The sequence below is a fragment of the Triticum aestivum genome, chromosome 4A, assembly GCF_018294505.1.
Source record: "Triticum aestivum cultivar Chinese Spring chromosome 4A, IWGSC CS RefSeq v2.1, whole genome shotgun sequence".
In the NCBI taxonomy this organism is placed as follows: Eukaryota; Viridiplantae; Streptophyta; class Magnoliopsida; order Poales; family Poaceae; genus Triticum; species Triticum aestivum.
The window spans coordinates 427,183,327-427,204,118 of record NC_057803.1 but is presented as its reverse complement, the minus strand read 5'-3'; the positions used below and the strand labels follow the sequence as shown (position 1 = coordinate 427,204,118).

At 47.3% G+C, this 20,792-nt stretch overlaps 1 pseudogene; it reads left to right on the top strand.

Moving 5' to 3' along the window:
• Positions 1–20,792, top strand: part of LOC123082038 (uncharacterized) — a 96,804-nt pseudogene that overhangs the window by 65,727 nt on the left and 10,285 nt on the right.

The window sequence follows — 20,792 nt, the reverse complement described above, 5'->3', positions numbered from 1 at the left end:
GCAATCATCTGGAAGATTAACTCCCAATTGAATCAAGTGATTATTATACCCAGATATTTTGAGTATATGCTCACTGACAGAACTGTTCTCCTCCATCTTGCAGCTATAGAATTTATTGGAGACTTCATATCTCTCAATCCGGGCATTTGCTTGAAATATTAACTTCAACTCCTGGAACATCTCATATGCTCCATGACGTTCAAAACATCATTGAAGTCCCGATTCTAAGCCGTAAAGCATGGCACACTGAACTATCGAGTAGTCATCAGCTTTGCTCTGCCAGACGTTCATAACATCTGGTGTTGCTCCAGCAGTAGGCCTGGCACCCGGCGGTGCTTCCAGGACGTAATTCTTCTGTGCAGCAATGAGGATAATCCTCAAGTTATGGACCCAGTCTGTGTAATTGCTACCATCATCTTTCAACTTTGCTTTCTCAAGGAACGCATTAAAATTCAACGGAACAACAGCACGGGCCATCTATCTACAATCAAACATAAATAAGCAAGATACTATCAGGTACTAAGTTCATGATAAATTTAGGTTCAATTAATCATATTACTTAAAGAACTCCCACTTAGATAGGCATCCCTCTAATCCTCTAAGTGATTACGTGATCCAAATCAGATAAACCATGTCCGATCATCACGTGAGATGGAGTAGCTTCATTGGTGAACATCACTATGTTGATCATATCTACTATATGATTCACGCTCGACCTTTCGGTCTCTGTGTTCTGAGGCCATATATGTATATGTTTGGCTTGTCAAGTATAACCTGAGTATTCCGCGTGTGCAACTGTTTTGCACCCGTTGTATTTGAACGTAGAGCCTATCACACCCGATCATCACGTGGTGTCTCAGCACGAAGAACTTTTGCAACGGTGCATACTCAGGGAGAATACTTCTTGATAATTAGTGAGAGATCATCTTATAATGCTACCGTCAATCAAAGAAAGATAAGATGCATAAAAGATAAACATCACATGCAATCAATATAAGTGATATGATATGGCCATCATCATCTTGTGCTTGTGATCTCCATCTTCGAAGCACCGTCATGATCACCATCGTCACCGGCACGACACCTTGATCTCCATCGTAGCATCGTTGTCGTCTCACCAATCTTATGCTTCCATGACTATCGCTACCGCTTAGTGATAAAGTAAAGCATTACATCGCGATTGCATTGCATACAATAAAGCGACAACCATATGGCTCCTGCCAGTTGCCGATAACTCAGTTACAAAACATGATCATCTCATACAATAAAATTTAGCATCATGTCTTGACCATATCACATCACAACATGCCCTGCAAAAACAAGTTAGACGTCCTCTACTTTGTTGTTGCAAGTTTTACGTGGCTGCTACGGGCTTAAGCAAGAACCAATCTTACCTACGCATCAAAACCACAACGATAGTTTGTCAAGTTGGTGCTGTTTTAACCTTCGCAAGGACCGGGCGTAGCCACACTCGGTTCAACTAAAGTTGGAGAAATTGTCACCCGCTAGCCACCTTTGTGCAAAGCACGTCGGGAGAACCGGTCTCGCGTAAGTGTACGCGTAATGTCGGTCCGGGCCGCTTCGTCCAACAATACCGCCGAACCAAAGTATGACATGCTGGTAAGCAGTATGACTTATATCGCCCACAACTCACTTGTGTTCTACTCGTGCAAATAACATCAACACATAAAACCTAGGCTCGGATGCCACTCTTGGGTTACGTAGTAATTTCAAAAAAATTCCTACGCACACGCAAGATCATGGTGATGCATAGCAACGAGAGGGGAGAGTGTGATCTACGTACCCTTGTAGATCGACAACGGAAGCGTTAGCACAACATAGTTGATGTAGTCGTACATCTTCACGGTCCGACCGATCAAGCACCGAAACTACGGCACCTCCGAGTTCTAGCACACGTTCAGCTCGATGACGATCCCCGGACTCCGATCCAGCAAAGTGTTGGGGGAGTTCCGTCAGCACGACGGCGTGGTGACGATCTTGATGTACTACCATCGCAGGGCTTCGCCTAAGCACCGCTACAATATTATCGAGGACTATGGTGGAAGGGGGCACCGCACACGGCTAAGAATATGATCACGTGGATCAACTTGTGTTTCTAGGGGTGCTCCCTGCCTCCGTATATAAAGGATCAAAGGGGGGGGTGCGGCCGGCCAGGAGAGGGCGCGCCAGGAGGAGTTCTACTCCCTCCGGGAGTAGGATTCCCCCCCTTTCCTAGTTGGAATAGGATTCGGGAGGGGGGAAAGAGGAGAGAGAGAAGGAAGGGGGCGCCGGCCCCCTCTCCTTGTCCTATTCGGACTAGGGGGAGGGGCGCGCGGCCCAGCCCTGGCCACCTCTCCTCTCTTCCACTAAGGCCCATATACCTCCCGGGGGGTCCGGTAACCTCCCGGTACTCCGGTAAAATCCCGATTTCACTCGGAACACTTCCGATATCCAAATATAGGCTTCCAATATATTAATCTTTATGTCTCGACCATTTCGAGACTCCTCTCATGTCCGTGATCACATCCGGGACTCCGAACAAACTTCGGTACATCAAAATGCATAAACTCATAATATAACTGTCATCAAAACCTTAAGCGTGCGGACCCTACGGGTTCGAGAACAATGTAGACATGACCGAGACACGTCTCCGGTCAATAACCAATAGCGGAACCTGGATGCTCATATTGGCTCCTACATATTCTACGAAGATCTTTTATCGGTCAGACCGCATAACAACATACGTTGTTCCCTTTGTCATCGGTATGTTACTTGCCCGAGATTCGATCGTCGGTATCTCAATACCTAGTTCAATCTCGTTACCGGCAAGTCTCTTTACTCATTCCGTAATACATCATCTCACAACTAACTCATTAGTTGCAATGCTTGCAAGGCTTATGTGATGTGCATTACCGAGAGGGCCCAGAGATACCTCTCTGACAATCGGAGTGACAAATCCTAATCTCGAAATATGCCAACCCAACATGTACCTTTGGAGACACCTGTAGAGCACCTTTATAATCACCCAGTTATGTTGTGACGTTTGGTAGCACACAAAGTGTTCCTCCGGTATACGGGAGTTGCATAATCTCATAGTCATAGGAACATGTATAAGTCATGAAGAAAGCAATAGCAACATACTAAACGATCGGGTGCTAAGCTAATGGAATGGGTCATGTCAATCAGATCATTCACCTAATGATGTGATCCCGTTAATCAAATAACAACTCTTTGTCCATGGTTAGGAAACATAACCATCTTTGATTAACGAGCTAGTCTAGTAGAGGCATACTAGTGACACTCTGTTTGTCTATGTATTCACAAATGTATTATGTTTCCGGTTAATACAATTCTAGCATGAATAATAAACATTTATCATGATATAAGGAAATAAATAATAACTTTATTATTGCCTCTAGGGCATATTTCCTTCAGTCATGTCATCATGTGTATTGCATCTTCATGTTTTCAAAACATGCATCCGTCTGGGTTCCCCCAGTTCCATCCGTTCTGAGCCCAGACACACTTGCACGCGCCCGCGGCACGGCCGAATTATTATTTTATAAGTGGCCGGAAAATGTTCTCGGATTGGGTTGAAAGTTGGCGTGTGGTCTTATTATAGTGTAGATAGACCGCCTGTCAAGTTTCACCACATTCGGAGTTCGTTGGATAGCCCAACCGTTAATCTAATGCGGCAATATAGTCGGTCTAACGTCGGACGTTTTCGGTCTCCGGAAACAGTCGCCGGCCCTCTCTTCTCTTCTCTCAGCCCGAGACCTTCTACACAGTCCACTACTCACCGTCAGACCCTACCTAACCTCTCTCGTCCGCCCGCGGCCAATCCTCGCGCGCGCGTCCGAAAGTTGTCCCGGATCCGACCCGAGCAGTCGTCACCGTTGGATCCGAATCATCCCCAAACATCTACAAAACATCTCCATTTTGTTAATTGGACTCCCTAGCTATTTTATCTGCGATCGTCCGATTATGATCGTAGGGTCGAGATAGCCCCTAACCTAACCCGTGGTGTATATATTCGCCCACCCCTAGTCCTTTTTGGTCAAACCCTAGAAATTAGGAGGTTTGTCCCTTCACCCGCCGCCGCACTCTCCACCTAATCCCCTCTCGGGGTCCTCCCAGATCTGATCCAGCCAACCAGCGCCAGCCTCTGCTTCCCCTCGATCCACCAACCAGCCTCATCTCGCCTCCCGCGTCTGCTGCACATCGAACCCGAGGAGCCCGAGGCATCCCGTAGCCGCCGCCTCCTGTCCGATGCATTTTCTTCCTCCCTGCCCCGCTCGAACCCAAAGGAGAGGAGCTCCTCGAGTCCCTCGTCGCCGGCCGGTCTCGTTGGAGACCACCTGCAGCAGAACCTGTGCCCCTGCCTCTTCCTTCCTCGTCCTTCTCTCCTCTCTCTCTCACCGCGTGCTCCCTCTCTCTACCGTGTCGCTGCATGAACCATACAACGCCGCCAGCCATGGATGCCGCCAAGCTCCTCCGCCGTGTTGGAAATATGCCCTAGAGGCAATAATAAAATGGTTATTATTATATTTCTTTATTCATGATAATTGTCTATTGTTCATGCTATAATTGTGTTATCCGGAAATCATAATAGATGTGTGAATACATAGACCACAACACGTCCCTAGTGAGCCTCTAGTTGACTAGCTCGTTGATCAAAGGATAGTCATGGTTTCCTGACTATGGACATTGGATGTCATTGATAATGGGATCACATCATTAGGAGAATGATGTGATGGACAAGACCCAATCCTAAGCTTAGCTCAAAGATCGTGTAGTTCATTTGCTGTAGCTTTTCTGAATGTCAAGTATCATTTCCTTAGACCATGAGATTGTGCAACTCTGGATACCGTAGGAGTGCCTTGGGTGTGCCACACGTCACAATGTAACTGGGTGACTATAAAGGTACATTACAGGTATCTCCGAATGTGTCTGTTGGGTTGGCACGAATCAAGACTGGGATTTGTCACTTCGTATGACGGAGAGGTATCTGTGGGCCCACTCGGTAATGCATCATCATAATGAGCTCAATGTGACCAAGTGGTTGATCATGGGATCATGCATTACTGTACGAGTAAAGTGACTTGCCGGTAACGAGATTGAACGAGGTATTGGGATACCGACGATCGAGTCTCGGGCAAGTAACATACCGATTGACAAAGGGAATTGTATACGGATTGATTGAATCCTCGACATCGTGGTTCATCCGATGAGATCATCGAGGAGCATGTGGGAGCCAACATGGGTATCTAGATCCCGTTTTTGGTTATTGACCGGAGAGTCATCTCGGTCATGTCTACATGTCTCCCGAACCCGTAGGGTCTACACACTTAAGGTTCGGTGACGCTAGGGTTGTTGAGATATTAGTATACGGTAACCCGAAAGTTGTTCGAAGTCCCGTATGAGATCCCGGACGTCACGAGGAGTTCCAGAATGGTCCAGAGGTGAAATTTATATATAGGAAGTCAAGTTTCGGCCATCGGGAAAGTTTCGGGGGTAATCGGTATTGTACCGGGACCACCGGAAGGGTCCCGGGGGTCCACCTATCCCAGAGGGCCCCATGGGCTGAAGTGGGAGGGGAACCAGCCCCTAGTGGGCTGGTGTGCCCCCCTTGGGCCTCCCCCTGCGCCTAGGGTTGGAAACCCTAGGGGTGGGGGCGCCACCCTTGCCTTGGGGGGCAAGGCACACCCTTTGGCCGCCGCCCCCTAGGAGATTGGATCTCCTAGGGCCGGCGCCCCCTTTGGCACCCTATATATAGTGGGGGGGAGGGAGGGCAGCCGCACCCAAGCCCCTGGCCTCTCCCTCTCCCTCCCGTGACACTCCTCCGTCTCCCTGCGCTTGGCGAAGCCCTGTCGAGATCATCGTTGCTTCCACCACCACGCCGTCGTGCTGCTGGATCTTCATCAACCTCTCCTTCCCCCTTGCTGGATCAAGTTGGAGGAGACGTCTTCCCAACCGTACGTGTGTTGAACGCGGAGGTGCCGTCCGTTCGGCACTAGGTCATCGGTGATTTGGATCACGTCGAGTACGACTCCATCAACCATGTTCTCTTGAAAGCTTCCGCACGCGATCCACAAGGGTATGTAGAGGCACTCCTCTCTCCCTCGTTGCTAGATGACTCCATAGATTGATCTTGGTGATGCGTAGAAAATTTTAAAATTCTGCTACGTTCCCCAACAGTGGCATCATGAGCTAGGTCTATGCATAGTTACTATGCACGAGTAGAACACAAAGCAGTTGTGGGCGTCGATATTGTCAATTTGCTTGCTGTTACTAGTCTTATCTTGATTCGGCGGCATCGTGGGATGAAGCGGCCCGGACCGACCTTACACGTACGCTTACGTGAGACTGGTTCCACCGACTGACATGCACTAGTTGCATAAGGTGGCTGGAGGGTGTCTGTCTCTCCCACTTTAGTCGGATCGGATCCGATGAACAGGGTCCTTATGAAGGGTAAATAGAAATTGGCAATTCACGTTGTGGTTTTGGCATAGGTAAGAAACGTTCTTGCTAGAAACCTATAGCAGCCACGTAAAAACTTGCAACAACAATTAGAGGACGTCTAACTTGTTTTTGTAGCATATGCCTTGTTATGTGATATGGCCAAAAGGATGTGATAAATGATATATGTGATGTATGAGATTGATCATGTTCTTGTAATAGGAATCACGACTTGCATGTCGATGAGTATGACAACCGGCAGGAGCCATAGGAGTTGTCTTAATTTATTTATGACCTGCGTGTCAACTTAAATGTCATGTAATTACTTTACTTTATTGCTAAAGCGTTAGTCATAGTAGTGGAAGTAATAGATGACGAGACAACTTCAAGAAGACACGATGATGGAGATCATGGTGTCATGCCGGTGACAACGATGATCATGGAGCCCCAAAGATGGAGATCAAAAGGAGCAAATGATATTGGCCATATCATGTCACTATTTGATTGCATGTGATGTTTATCATGTTTTACATCTTATTTTCTTAGAATGACGGTAGCTTAAATAAGATGATCCCTCGTAATAATTTCAAGTAAGTGTTCCCCCTAACTGTGCACTGTTGCGAAGGTTCGTTGTTTCGAAGCACCACGTGATGATCGGGTGTGATAGATTCTAATGTTCGAATACAACGGGTGTAAGCCATATTTACACACGCAATACACTTAGGTTGACTTGACGAGCCTAGCATGTACAGACATGGCCTCGGAACATGGAAGACCGAAAGGTCGAGCATGAGTCGTATAGGAGATACGATCAACATGAAGATGTTCACCGATGTTGGCTAGTCCGTCTCACGTGATGATTGGACACGGCCTAGTTAAGTCGGATCATGTTTCACTTAGATGACTGGAGGGATGTCTATCTGAGTGGGAGTTCATTGAGTAATTTGATTAGATGAACTTAATTATCATGAACATAGTCTAAATTGTCTTTGCAAATATGTTGTAGATAAATAGCTCACGTTGTAATTCCCTGTTTCAGTATGTTCCTAGAGAAAGATTAAGTTGAAAGATATTGTAAGCAATGATGCGGACTAGGTCCGTAGTCCGTGGAGTGTCCTCACTGCTACACAGAAGGCTTATGTCTTTGATACACCGCTCGATGTGCAAACCCCTACAACGTCATCTGTGGATGTTGTGAACACCTGACAGACACATCCTGATGACTACTTGATAGTTTAGTGCACCATACTTTACGGCTTAGAATCAGGATTCCAATGACGTTTTGAACGCCATAGAACATATGAGATGTTCCAAGAGCTGAAATTGGGATTTCAGGCTCATGCCCGTGTTGAGAGGTGTGAGACCTCTGACAAGTTCTTTTGCCAACAAGATGGAGGAGAATAGCTCAGCTAGTGAGCATGTGCTCAGAATGTCTGGGTACTGCAATCACTTAAATCAAGTGGGAGTTAAACTTCCAGATAAGATAGTGTTTGATGGAGTTCTCTAGACACTATCACTAAGCTACTAGATCTTCGTGATGAACTATGACATGCAAGGGATGGAGTTGATCCCGGAGCTGTTCGCGGTGCTTAGGACCACAAAAGGTAGAAATCAAGAAGGAGCATCAAGTGTTGATGGTTTAACAAGACCACTGGTTTCAAGAAGGGCAAGGGCTAGAAGGGAAACTTCATGGATGGCAAACCAGTTGCTGCTCCAGTGAAGGAACCCAAGGTTGAACCCAAACCCGAGACTAAGTGCTTCTATTGTAAGGGGAACGGTCACTGGTAGCGGAATTACCCCAAATGCATGGTAGATAAGAAGGCTGGCAACTTCAAAGTATATACGTGTTATTAATGTGTACCTCACTAGTACTCCTGGCAGCACCTGGGTATTGGATACCGGTTCAGTTGCTATTATTGGTGACTTGAAGCAAAAGCTACAGACTAAACGGAGACTAGCTAAGGGCGAGGTGACGATGTGTGTTGGAAGTGTTTCCAAAGTTGATGAGATCACCATCGCACGATCCATCTGCCTTCGGGATTAGTATTGAACCTAGATAAATATTATCAGGTGTCTACGTTGAGCATGAATATGATTAGATCATGTTCATTGCAATACGGTCATTCATTTAAGTTAGAGAATAATGGTTATTCTGTTTACATGAATGATACCTTTCATGGTCATGCACCCTATGTGAATGGTTCATTGAATCTCGGTCGTGGTAATACACATGTTCACGCCAAAAGATGTAGAGTTAATAATGATAGTACCACTTTCTCGTGGCACTGCCGCTTAGGTCATATTGGCATAGGACGCATGAAGAAACTCCATGTTGATGGATGTTTGGAGTCACTTGATTTTGAATCACTTGACACATGCGAGCCATGCCTCATGGGCAGGATGACTAAGACCCCGTTTTCAGGTACAATGAAACGGGCAAGTGACTTGTTGGAAATCATGCATGCTGATGCGTGTGGTCCAATGAGAATTGAAGTGTGCGGTGGATATCGCTATTTTCTGATCTTCACTGACGATTTGGGTAGATATAGGTATATCTACCTAATGAAGCACAAGTCTGAAACGTTTGAAAAGTTCAAGCGATTTCAGAGTGAAGTTAAGAATCATCATAACAAAGAAGGTCATGTTCCTACTATCTGATCAAAAGGGGATTTTCTGAGTTATGAGTTTGGCAATCACTTAAGACATTGTGGAATTGTTTCATAGTTGAAGCCACCTGGAACACCACAAGGTAATGGTGTATCCAGACGTCGTAATCGAACCTTATGAGATATGGTGTGATCTATGATCTACCGCTATTATTTTGAGGTTATGCATTAGAGACAGCTGCATTCACTTTAGATAGGGCACCATCTAAGTCCGTTGAGACGACGTCGAACATTGGTTTGGCACGAAACCAAAGTTGTCATTTCTTAATGTTTGGGGCTGCGATGCTTAAGGCTTCGGCCGGAGAAGCTCGAACCCAAAGCGGACAAACACATCTTCATAGGATACCCAAAGGTGACAGTTGGGTATACCTTCTATCTCAGATCCGAGGGCAAATTGTTTGTCGCTAAGAACGGGTCCTTTCTCGAGAAGGAGTTTCTCTCGAAAGAATTGAGTGGGAGGAAGATAGAACTTGATGAGGTTGTCGAACCTTTATTTCAACCAGAGAGTGATGCAACACAGAAAGATGTTTTCTGTGGAGCCTACATCTGTTGAATAGGAAGTTAATGATAGTGATCATGAAGCTTCGGATCAAGTTGCTATCGAACCCCGTAGGTCGACAAGGATATGTACTACTCCTGAGTGGTACGGTAATCCTGTCTTGGATATCATGTTGGTAGACAACAATGAACCTACGAGCTATGGAGAAGCGATGGTGGGCCCGTATTCCAACAAATGGTTAGAAGCCATGAAATCCGAGATAGGATCCATGTATCAGAACAAAGTATGGACTTTGGTGGACTTGCCCGATGATCGGCAAGCCATTGAGATAAATGGATCTTTAAGAAGAAGACGGACATGGGCGGTAATGTTACCGTCTATGAAGCTCAACTTGTGGGAAAGAAGCTTTTCACAAGTTCAAGGAGTTGACTATGATGAGAATTTCTCACCCGTAGCGATGCTTAAGTCCGTCAGAATCATGTTAGCATTAGCTGTATTTTTCGATTATGAAATCTGACAGATGGATGTCAAAACGAGTTTTCTTACCAGTTTTCGTAAGAAAAAGTTGTATGTGATACAATAAAAGGTTTTGTCGATCCTAAGGATGCTAAAAGGTATGCTGGCTCCAGCAATCCTTCTATGGACTAGAGCAAGCATCTCGGAGTCAGAATATATGCTTTGATGGAGTGATCAAAGCTTTTAGGTTTATACAATGTTTGCTAGAAACTTGTATTTACAAGAAAGTGAGTGGGAGCACTACAACATTTCTGATAAGTATATGTGGATGACATATTGTTGATTCGAAATAATGTAGGATTTCTGGAAAGCATAAACGGTTGTTTGAAGAGTGATTTTCAAAGGAAGACCTGGATAAAGCTGCTTACATATTGGGCATCAAGATCTATAGAGGTAGATCAAGACGCTTGATGATACTTTCAAAGAACGCACACCTTCACATGTTTTTGAAGGAGTTCAAAATAGATCAGTCAAAGAAGGGGTTCTTACCTGAGTTGTAAGGTGTGAAGTTGAGTAAGACTCGAAGATTGACCACGGTAGAAGAAAGAGGAAGGACGAAGGTCGTCCCCTATGCTTTTGTCATAGGCTCTATACGGTATGCCATGCTGAGTACCGCACTAGATGTGTGCCTTGCCACATGTCTGGCAAGAGGGTACAAAGGTGATCTAGGAGTGGATCACCAGATAGCGGTCAAAGTTATCCTTAGAGGAATAAGGAAATGTTTCTCGGTTATGGAGGTGATAAAGAGTTCGACGTAAAGAGTTACGTCGATGCAAGCTTAACACCTATCCAGATAGCTCTGAGTAGAGATACCGGATACGTATAATGGAGCAACAATTTGGAATAGCTCCAAGTGGAACGTGGTAGCAGCATCTACGATATGACATAAAGTTTTGCGAAATACATAGTGATCTGAATATGGCAGACCCGTTGACTACAACCTCTCTCACAAGCATAACATGATCAAACCCAGAACTCATTGAGTGTTAATCACATAGTGATGTGAACTAGATTAGTGACTCTAGTAAACTCTTTGGATGTTGGTCACATGGCGATGTGACCTATGAGTGTTAATCACTTGGCGATGTGAACTAGATTATTGACTCTAGTGCAAGTGGGAGACTGTTGGAAATATGCCCTAGAGGCAATAATAAAATGGTTATTATTATATTTCTTTGTTCATGATAATTGTCTATTGTTCATGCTATAATTGTGTTATCCGGAAATCGTAATACATGTGTGAATACATAGACCACAACACGTCCCTAGTGAGCCTCTAGTTGACTAGCTCGTTGATCAAAGGATAGTCATGGTTTCCTGACTATGGACATTGGATGTCATTGATAACGGGATCACATCATTAGGAGAATGATGTGATGGACAAGACCCAATCCTAAGCTTAGCTCAAAGATCATGTAGTTCGTTTGCTGTAGCTTTTCTGAATGTCAAGTATCATTTCCTTAGACCATGAGATTGTGCAACTCCCAGATACCGTAGGAGTGCCTTGGGTGTGCCAAACATCACAACGTAACTGGGTGACTATAAAGGTACATTACAGGTATCTCCGAAAGTGTCTGTTGGGTTGGCACGAATCGAGACTGGGATTTGTCACTCCGTATGACGGAGAGGTACCTGTGGGCCCACTCGGTAATGCATCATCATAATGAGCTCAATGTGACCAAGTGGTTGATCACGGGATCATGCATTACGGTATGAGTAAAGTGACTTGCCGGTAACGAGATTGAACAAGGTATTGGGATACCGACGATCGAGTCTCGGGCAAGTAACGTACCGATTGACAAAGGGGATTGTATACGGATTGATTGAATCCTCAACATCGTGGTTCATCCGATGAGATCATCGAGGAGCATGTGGGAGCCAACATGGGTATCCAGATCCTGTTGTTGGTTATTGACCAGAGAGTCATCTCGGTCATGTCTGCATGTCTCCCGAACCCGTAGGGTCTACACACTTAAGGTTCGGTGATGCTAGGGTTGTTGAGATATTAGTATACGGTAACCTGAAAGTTGTTCGGAGTCCCGGATGAGATCCCGGATGTCACAAGGAGTTTCGGAATGGTCCAGAGGTGAAGATTTATATATAGGAAGTCAAGTTTCGGCCATCGGGAAAGTTTCGGGGGTAATCGGTATTGTACCGGGACCACCGGAAGGGTCCCGGGGGTCCACCGGGTGGGGCCACCTATCCCGGAGGGCCCCATGGGCTGAAGTGGGAGGGGAACCAGCCCCTAGTGGGCTGGTGTGCCCCCCTTGGGCCTCCCCCTGCGCCTAGGGTTGGAAACCCTAGGGGTGGGGCCGCCACCCTTGCCTTGGGGGGCAAGGCACACCCTTTGGCCGCCGCCCCCCTAGGAGATTGGATCTCCTAGGGCCGGCGCCCCCCTTGGCACCCTATATATAGTGGGGGGAGGGCAGCCGCACCCAAGCCCCTGGCCTCTCCCTCATCCTCCCGTGACACTCCTCCGTCTCCCTGCGCTTGGCGAAGCCTTGCCGAGATCACCCTGCTTCCACCACCACGCCGTCGTGCTGCTGGATCTTCATCAACCTCTCCTTCCCCCTTGCTGGATCAAGTTGGAGGAGACGTCTTCCCAACCGTACGTGTGTTGAACGCGGAGGTGTCGTCCGTTCATCACTAGGTCATCGGGGATTTGGATCACGTCGAGTACGACTCCATCAACCCCGTTCTCTTGAACGCTTCCGCACGCGATCTACAAGGATATGTAGATGCACTCCTCTCTCCCTCGTTGCTAGATGACTCCATAGATTGATCTTGGTGATGCGTAGAAAATTTTAAAATTCTGCTACATTCCCCAACACGCCGCTGCTGCCGTTTCCCTGCCATGGCGCCTCGGCCCCTCTGCTCCCGCACCTGAGGCCCGAGCTCCTCCAGCTCTCCCTCACAGGGACGATGCCAGGATTGCATGAAGCTTTGCGCCCGCGCCGCTGGAGCTCCACCGCACCGGAGTCGTCTCCCACCGCCGGGAATGGATCGGCCCCGCTCGGATCTATTCGGATCCGGCCAACCTCGCTGCCTCCCGCCGGCCACCGTCCCAGGTTTCTGCAGCCACGCCGCCATCAGCCTTCGACGTCCTTGCTTCGCCATGTTCATCCCCGCGATCTCTGCTTCCTTCTGCATCGAGCAATGCCAGGCAACTACGCGTGTGTTGACCGCATCATCAACCCGCCCGAGCGGGTCGATCTCCTCTCCAGCCGCGCGCCTAGGCCCAGTCCCCTCCCCTTCACCGTTGACCGCGGCCCACAGCTCCAGCCGGTCTGCTGCAGCCCGCTGACTGGGCCGAGGCCCATGGGTGAGCCACCCACATCCCAGCGCCCTCCTTTTTCCTTACCTGATGGGCCAACCAGATCCGGCCCGTATCCTGTTTTTTTACATAGAACGTTTTCCCTATTTTTCAGAGTCAGCAGTTTTTACAGAAAAACCCTCCTGTTTCAAGCATATAAAAACTCATCATCTATGCACCGGATTAAAATGATTTATATATGAAAGTTGCTTAGAATTTTGTGTAGTTTCATAATATGTCATTTCCATCCATGTTCAAAATTTTTATAATGCTGTTTGTTTAACTTTGCTTAAATAACTTGCTAAAATGATTTAATTCATAACTATTTAACCGTAACTCGGTTTGTAACAAACTTTATATGTAAATGGGGTAGAAAAATGCCTAGTTTAACATGGTGGCACCACTTTGCATGTTTAACAACTATAAAATATGGTTTAGGGCAGAACAGTACCAAACCTAATATATGCATATGGGGATTTACCGGAATTGTTGTTCGTTGCTTCCGGCCTCATTTAAACTTGACTAGATAGGTAGTTTTACTTTGCTTCACCCTCTTGCCATGTTAATCAACATTTAATATTGTTGGGTACACAAACGGGAGAGAACTAAATAAGTCACGTGGTGCTTCGTCAATATGCAACTGAGTTGCATATCGAGCTCCACTTAAGTTGTAGGATTGCTTGTGCACTTTGCCGTGCCATGCTTCATTAAACCGGACATGCATCATACTTGGTTGTGCATCATGCCATGTTCAGGTGTTGGTTGTTTACTATCTTGTGTGCTTCTTTCCGGTGTTGCTTCTTCAGGTTGGTTCCGATAATGTCGCGTTTGTGAGGATCCGTTCGACTACGTTCGGTTGTCTTCTTCATGGACTCGTTCTTCTTCCTTGCGGGATTTCAGTCAAGATGACCATACCCTCGAAATCACTTCTATCTTTGCTTGCTAGATGCTTGCTCGTTTGCTATGCCTATGCTGCGATACCTACCACTTGCTTATCATGCCTCCTATATTGTTGAACGAAGCCTCTAACCCACCTTGTCCTAGCAAACCGTTGTTTGGCTATGTTACCACTTTGCTCAGCCCCTCTTATAGCATTGTTAGTTGCAGGTGAAGATTGAAGTTTGTTCCTTGTTGGAACATGGAGATGTTGTTCCTTGTTGGAACCTGTTTACTTGTTGGGATATCACAATATGTCTTATTTAATTAATGCATCTATATACTTGGTAAAGGGTGGAAGGCTCGGCCTTATGCCTGGTGTTTTGTTCCACTCTTGCCGCCCTAGTTTCTGTCATATCGGTGTTATGTTCCCGGATTTTGCGTTCCTTACGCGGTTGGGTTATAATGGGAACCCCTTGACAGTTCGCCTTGAATAAAACTCCTCCAGCAATGCCCAACATTGGTTTTACCATGCGTCACCTAGCCTTTTCTTTCCCTTGGGTTCTGCAGACTCAAGGGTCATCATTATTTTAACCCCCCCGGGGCCAGTGCTCCTCTGAGTGTTGGTCCAAACTAGAGCCCTGTGCAGCGCCCCCTCGGAGAAACTCGAGGTTTGGTTTTAGTTGTATGGAGAGCTCATCTGAGTGTGCCCTGAGAACGAGATATGTGTAGCTCCTATCGGGATTTGTCGGCACATTCGGGCGGTGTTGCTGGTCTTGTTTTACCATTGTCGAAATGTCTTGTAACCGGGATTCCGAGCCTGATCGGGTCTTCCCGCTAGAAGGAATATCCTTCGTTGACCGTGAGAGCTTGTGATGGGCTAAGTTGGGACACCCCTGCAGGGATTTGAACTTTCGAAAGCCGTGCCCGCGGTTATGGGTAGATGGGAATTTGTTAATGTCCGGTTGTAAAAAACCTGAAGTTTATGTTAATTAAAATACATCAACCGCGTGTGTAACCGTGATGGTCTCTTTTCGGCGGAGTCCGGGAAGTGAACACGGTGTTGGAGTTATGTTTGACGTAGGTTGTCCTAGGATCACTTCTTGATCATAGTTTCTCGACCGTGCTTTGCCTTCTCTTCTCGCTCTCTTTTGGGTATGTTAGCCACCATATATGCTAGTCGCTTGCTGCAGCTCCACCTCATACCTTTTACCTTACCATGAGCTTAAATAGTCTTGATCGCGAGGGTGTGAGATTGCTGAGTCCCCGTGACTCACAGATACTTCCAAAACCAGTTTGCATGTGCCGTTGAACCGTGCAGATGACGCAACCAAGCTCAAGGAGGAGCCTCGATGAAGATCTTGTACTTTGTGTTGTTTCGTTCTTGTTGTTCAGTAGTGGGGCCCAGTTGGGGTCGATCAGGGATCTGTGTAACATTTGGGGTAGTCTTCTTTTATTTTGGTTCCGTAGTCGGACCTTGATTGTATCTGGATGATGTAATGCTTTATTCATGTATTTGTGTGAAGTGGCGATTGTAAGCCAACTATGTATCTTTTCCCTTATTGTATTACATGGGTTGTTTGCGAAGATTACCTCACTTGTGACATTGCTTTCAATGCGGTTATGCCTCTAAGTCGTGCTTCGACACGTGGGAGATATAGCCGCATCGACGGCATCACATGGCGCTCAAGGCCTACCTGGACAAGTTACAGGAGAACATGAACAAGGCCAACGACGACATCCGCACCGATATCAAGCAGCTTGCGGGGCGGATCGACCACCAATCCGCCCAGGTGGACGAACTCACCGCCTGGAAACACTGGAGACGCGCCTCGCCAAGCTCCAGGCGTCGGTTAGCGTGCTGCAGGGCGAGCAGACAGCCAAGGCAAGTCCGCCGGCGAGTGGATCGAAGGTGGTGGATCTCTTCGATCCATCATCTGGCGGTGTGATCCACGGGACCGATGGCCACGGCGAGTCTCATCTTCTACGGGGCGGGTTGTCGGTGGGTGCCATCCCACCGGCGACCTCTCCGGCCAATGGTATGCCCAACTTCCACCTTCCTATGCAATCACGTCTGCTAGATACTGCCATGGCCTCCAATTCCAATTTGCATCAGATAGTCACTGGGCTAGGAGCACCGCCGCCATCCATTTCGTTTCCCCAATTTTCGGGTGAAAATCCAAAAATCTGGAAGACGATGTGCGAACAATATTTTAGCATGTTCCAGACTCATGCATCTTACTATGTTCCCATGTCCACCTTACATTTCACTGGACCAGCAGTGATCTGGCTCCAATCGGTTCAAGGCAAAATAGCCGAGCTTGATTGGGAAGCATTTTGCAATCTCCCTTGTGCTCGTTTTGGATGAGACCGTCATCAATTGCCGATCCGTCAGTTTTATTCATTACGACAAACTAGTTCCGTGGCAGATTTCATTGAGCAGTTTGAAAATTTGATGAATCATTTAATCTCCTATTCTGATGCTATCCATCCCTTGTATTTCCTAACGAGGTTTGTGGAGGGACTGCGGCAGGACATCCGTGTCGTGGTCATGGTTCAGAGGCCCAAGGATCTTGACACAGCCTGTGCCTTGGCCATTCTGCAAGAAGTAGCCGATGGGCAACGGGGGGGGGGGGCTAGTACAATCATTCCGAAGGAGTACCCCCCTCAACTCGTCTGCGGCAGGCTACACCACTTCCATTACCACCTCCACCTGCACCAGCAAGAGCACCAACTATATCACCAGCAGCAGATGATCATCACGCAACTGAAGTAGCTCATGCAGGCAGCGATGCATCCAAAATCACTGCCCTGCGTAATTTTCAGCGTGCGAAGGGGTTGTGCTTCAAGTGTGGAGAACGTTGGGGGCATGGTCATGTCTGTCCCCCAACTGTTAAGCTGCACGTGATCGAGGAAATGCTCAGCCTATTCAGTATGGACGCACCACTCGAAGATGCAGGGAACATTTCTCAACCAGGGCAGCATGACGCAACAGAGCAGGTTTGGCAACTCTCCATCAACGCAGTTTCAGGCACAGAGGCCCCTAACTGCCTTCAATTGCATGGATGGTTGCAAGGTCGGGAAGTGTTAATGCTAGTGGACTCCGGCAGCTCGGCATCCTTTGTCTCTCAGAGTTTGCTACCCCGTTTGCAAGGGGTACAGGACATGGCCAAGCCTGTGAAAGTGGCAGTAGCCAATGGATCTCAGTTGTGGTGTGATAAAGAAGTTCCAGGTTGTTCCTGGTATACACAGGGTCATGTGTTTACCACCAACTTCAGGGTTCTTCCCTTGGGCTCTTACGATGTAATATTGGGGATGGATTGGTTGGAATACCACAGCCCCATGCTCATTGATTGACCAAAGAGACGCATGCAAATTGAACATCAAGGATTCACGATCATCCTGCAAGGTATCACGTCATCAACCACCTCATGTGAGTCTCTTATCAAAATATAGCTTGCGAGTATGGAGAAGCACTCAGCGGTGGCCTATGCAGTTCAATTGTGCTTTGCAAAGGATTTAGAGGATGTCGCTGACATCTAGTACACAGAACTACCTCCGGAAGTTGCCCAAGTTCTGCTGGACTACCAGGACCTCTTCCGGGAACCCACAGAGCTGCCCCCAAAACACGAATGTGATCATACCATACCTCTGATGCAAGGAGCACAACCGATGAACATACGAGCATATCGCCACAAGCCGGAGCTGAAAACAGAGATCGAACGCCAAGTTGCAGAACTGCTGAGGGCAGGCCTCATTCAGAAAAGTAAAAGCCCTTTTTTCTCCCTGATCATATTAGTCAAGAAAAAGGACGACACATGGCGCATGTGTGTCGATTACCGATGGTTGAATGCTATGACCATCATCAGTAAATACCCAGTTCCAGTACTCGAAGACATCTTGGATGAATTGGCAGGGGCCCGGTGGTTCTCTAAACTGGACCTTCGCGCCGGATATCATCAAATCCGTCTAGCTGAGGGCGAGGAGTTGAAAATAGCGTTTCAAACACATGAGGGACACTTCGAGTACAAAGTGGTTCCTTTTGGCCTGGGAGAGGCCCCAGCAACATTCCTTGGAGGCATCAGTACCACCCTGCAACCTGTCTTGAGGGTATGTGCCATGTATTTCTTCGATGACATTCTGGTTTTCAGCAAATCCCTTGCTCTGCATGTCCAACACCTGCGGCAAGTGCTCTCACTCCTCCGACGTGATCAGTGGGTTGTCAAGAGGTCTAAATGTGTTTTCGCCCAACGGGAACTCAACTACCTTGGCCACACTATTTCAGCCCAAGGGGTTTCCACTGACAGTGCCAAGATCCAACAAGTGATTGATTGGCATGTACCAGTCTGCGTCAAGGATGTCCGTGCCTTTTGGGGGCTTGCAGGATACTACAGGCGTTTTGTCCAGCAGTTTGGCATGCTCGCTCGGCCTCTCACTAACCTGTTGTGCAAACAAGTACCATTCTAGTGGACAGAAGCAACCCAATCTGCATTTGAAGCCCTGAAGCAAGCTTTAACATCAACCCCCACCTTGGCACTTTCGGATTTCACAAAACAGTTTGTTATCGAGACAGACGCTTGTGAATATGGAGTGGGCACTGTCCTCCAGCAAGATGGACACCCCATTGCATATCTCAGCAAGGCATTGGGGCCCCGGACCAAAGGGTTGTCAACATATGAAAAAGAATACCTCGCAATTGTCTTGGTTGTTGAGCAATGGCGTCCATATCTTTAGTTTGGGGAATTCTTAGTCAAGGCTGACCAGCGCAGCCTGGTCCATCTAGAAGAGCAACGCCTACACACTCCGTGGCAGCAAAAAGCATTTACCAAGCTCTTGGGCCTACAATATCGTATTTGTTATCGCAAGGGTACGGAGAATAGTGCCACAGATGCTCTATCACGGCGCCCCATCCCTGCTCCGGAGCAACTACACGTTCTCTCAATTTGCCAACCAACATGGTTGCAAGAAATTGTCAAGGGTTACGAGTCTGACCAGAAAACACAGCAATTGATTACTCAGCTGGCTGTAGCACCCGTAGCCGGAGGAAAATTCACCATCAGTAAGGGTATAGTGTGTTTCAGAGGTCGTGTCTGGTTAGGTAACAATGCACATCTCCAGCAACAAATCATGCGCGCCTTGCACGATAGTGCTATCGGAGTCCACTCAGGATTTCAGCTACTTATCGCCGTATCAAGCACCTGTTCGCCTGGCCGGGTATGAAACAATAAATTAAAGGGTATGTGCAATCTTGCCAAGCCTGACCGTGTGCAATATCCCGGCCTCCTGCACCCCCTGCCCGTTGCCAAGCGCTGCTGGGATCTCGTCTCGATGGATTTCATTGGAGGGTTACCACCATCCAGGCAATACAACTGCATACTTGCCATTGTGGACACCTTTTCCAAGTAAGCCCACTTTCTTCCAGTTAAGCATCCTTACACTACACAGACTATTGCACAGCTATACATTGATCAAGTCTATAAGCTCCGTGGGATGCCAGAAGCAATCATTTCAGATCGGGACGCGGTCTTCACCAGCAAAGTATGGAAAGAGATTTTCAAGCTGCAAGGGGTGGAGCTGAAGATGAGCTCCTCACACCACCCACAAACGGATGGGCAAACTGAGCGCGTCAACCAATGCGTTGAGACATACCTGCGTTGCTTCGTACACAGCGCCCCTACAACATGGAGCAGATGGTTGCCATTAGCAGAATTCTGGTACAATTCAACATACCACTCAACATTGGGTAAGACCCCGTTCTTTGTGGTTTATGGGCAAGAACCACGGCAATTAGGAGTGGTACCAGAACATGCCACTCCTTTACCTGAGCTCAACGAGTGGCTTGAGGAGCGCCAGCAGATGGAAGACGTGCTCCGCCAACACCTGGTCCGGGCCAAGCAACTTATGAAAACCCAAGCTGATCAAAAGCGAACCCCCAGAGAATTCCAAGTGGGTGATCAGGTTTTCCTCAAATTACAGCCATACATTCAAACGTCAGTGGCGTGACGAGCCAACCACAAGCTCAGCTTCAAATTCTTCGGGCCTTTCCTAGTCATCCGACGAATCAACGAGGTCACCTATGAACTTCAATTACCAGAGGGATCATCCATATTTCCTGTCTTCCACGTCTCTCAGCTTCGCAAGGCGCTAACACCAGGTACAAGCGCTTCCTCATCTCTCCCAGCCATGTCAGACACTGCCAATGTGCTTGTCAAGATACTGGACAAACAGTGGTGTCGCAGCTCCCACAAGATGCGCGAGCAGGGCCTCGTGCACTGGCAAGACAATCAAGCTACTCCAGATACTTGGGAAGATCTCGAAGACATCCGGCAACGTTTTCCTACTGCACCAACTGAAGGAAATATGCCCTAGAGGCAATAATAAAGTTATTATTTATTTCCTTATATCATGATAAATGTTTATTATTCATGCTAGAATTGTATTAACCGAAAACATAATACATGTG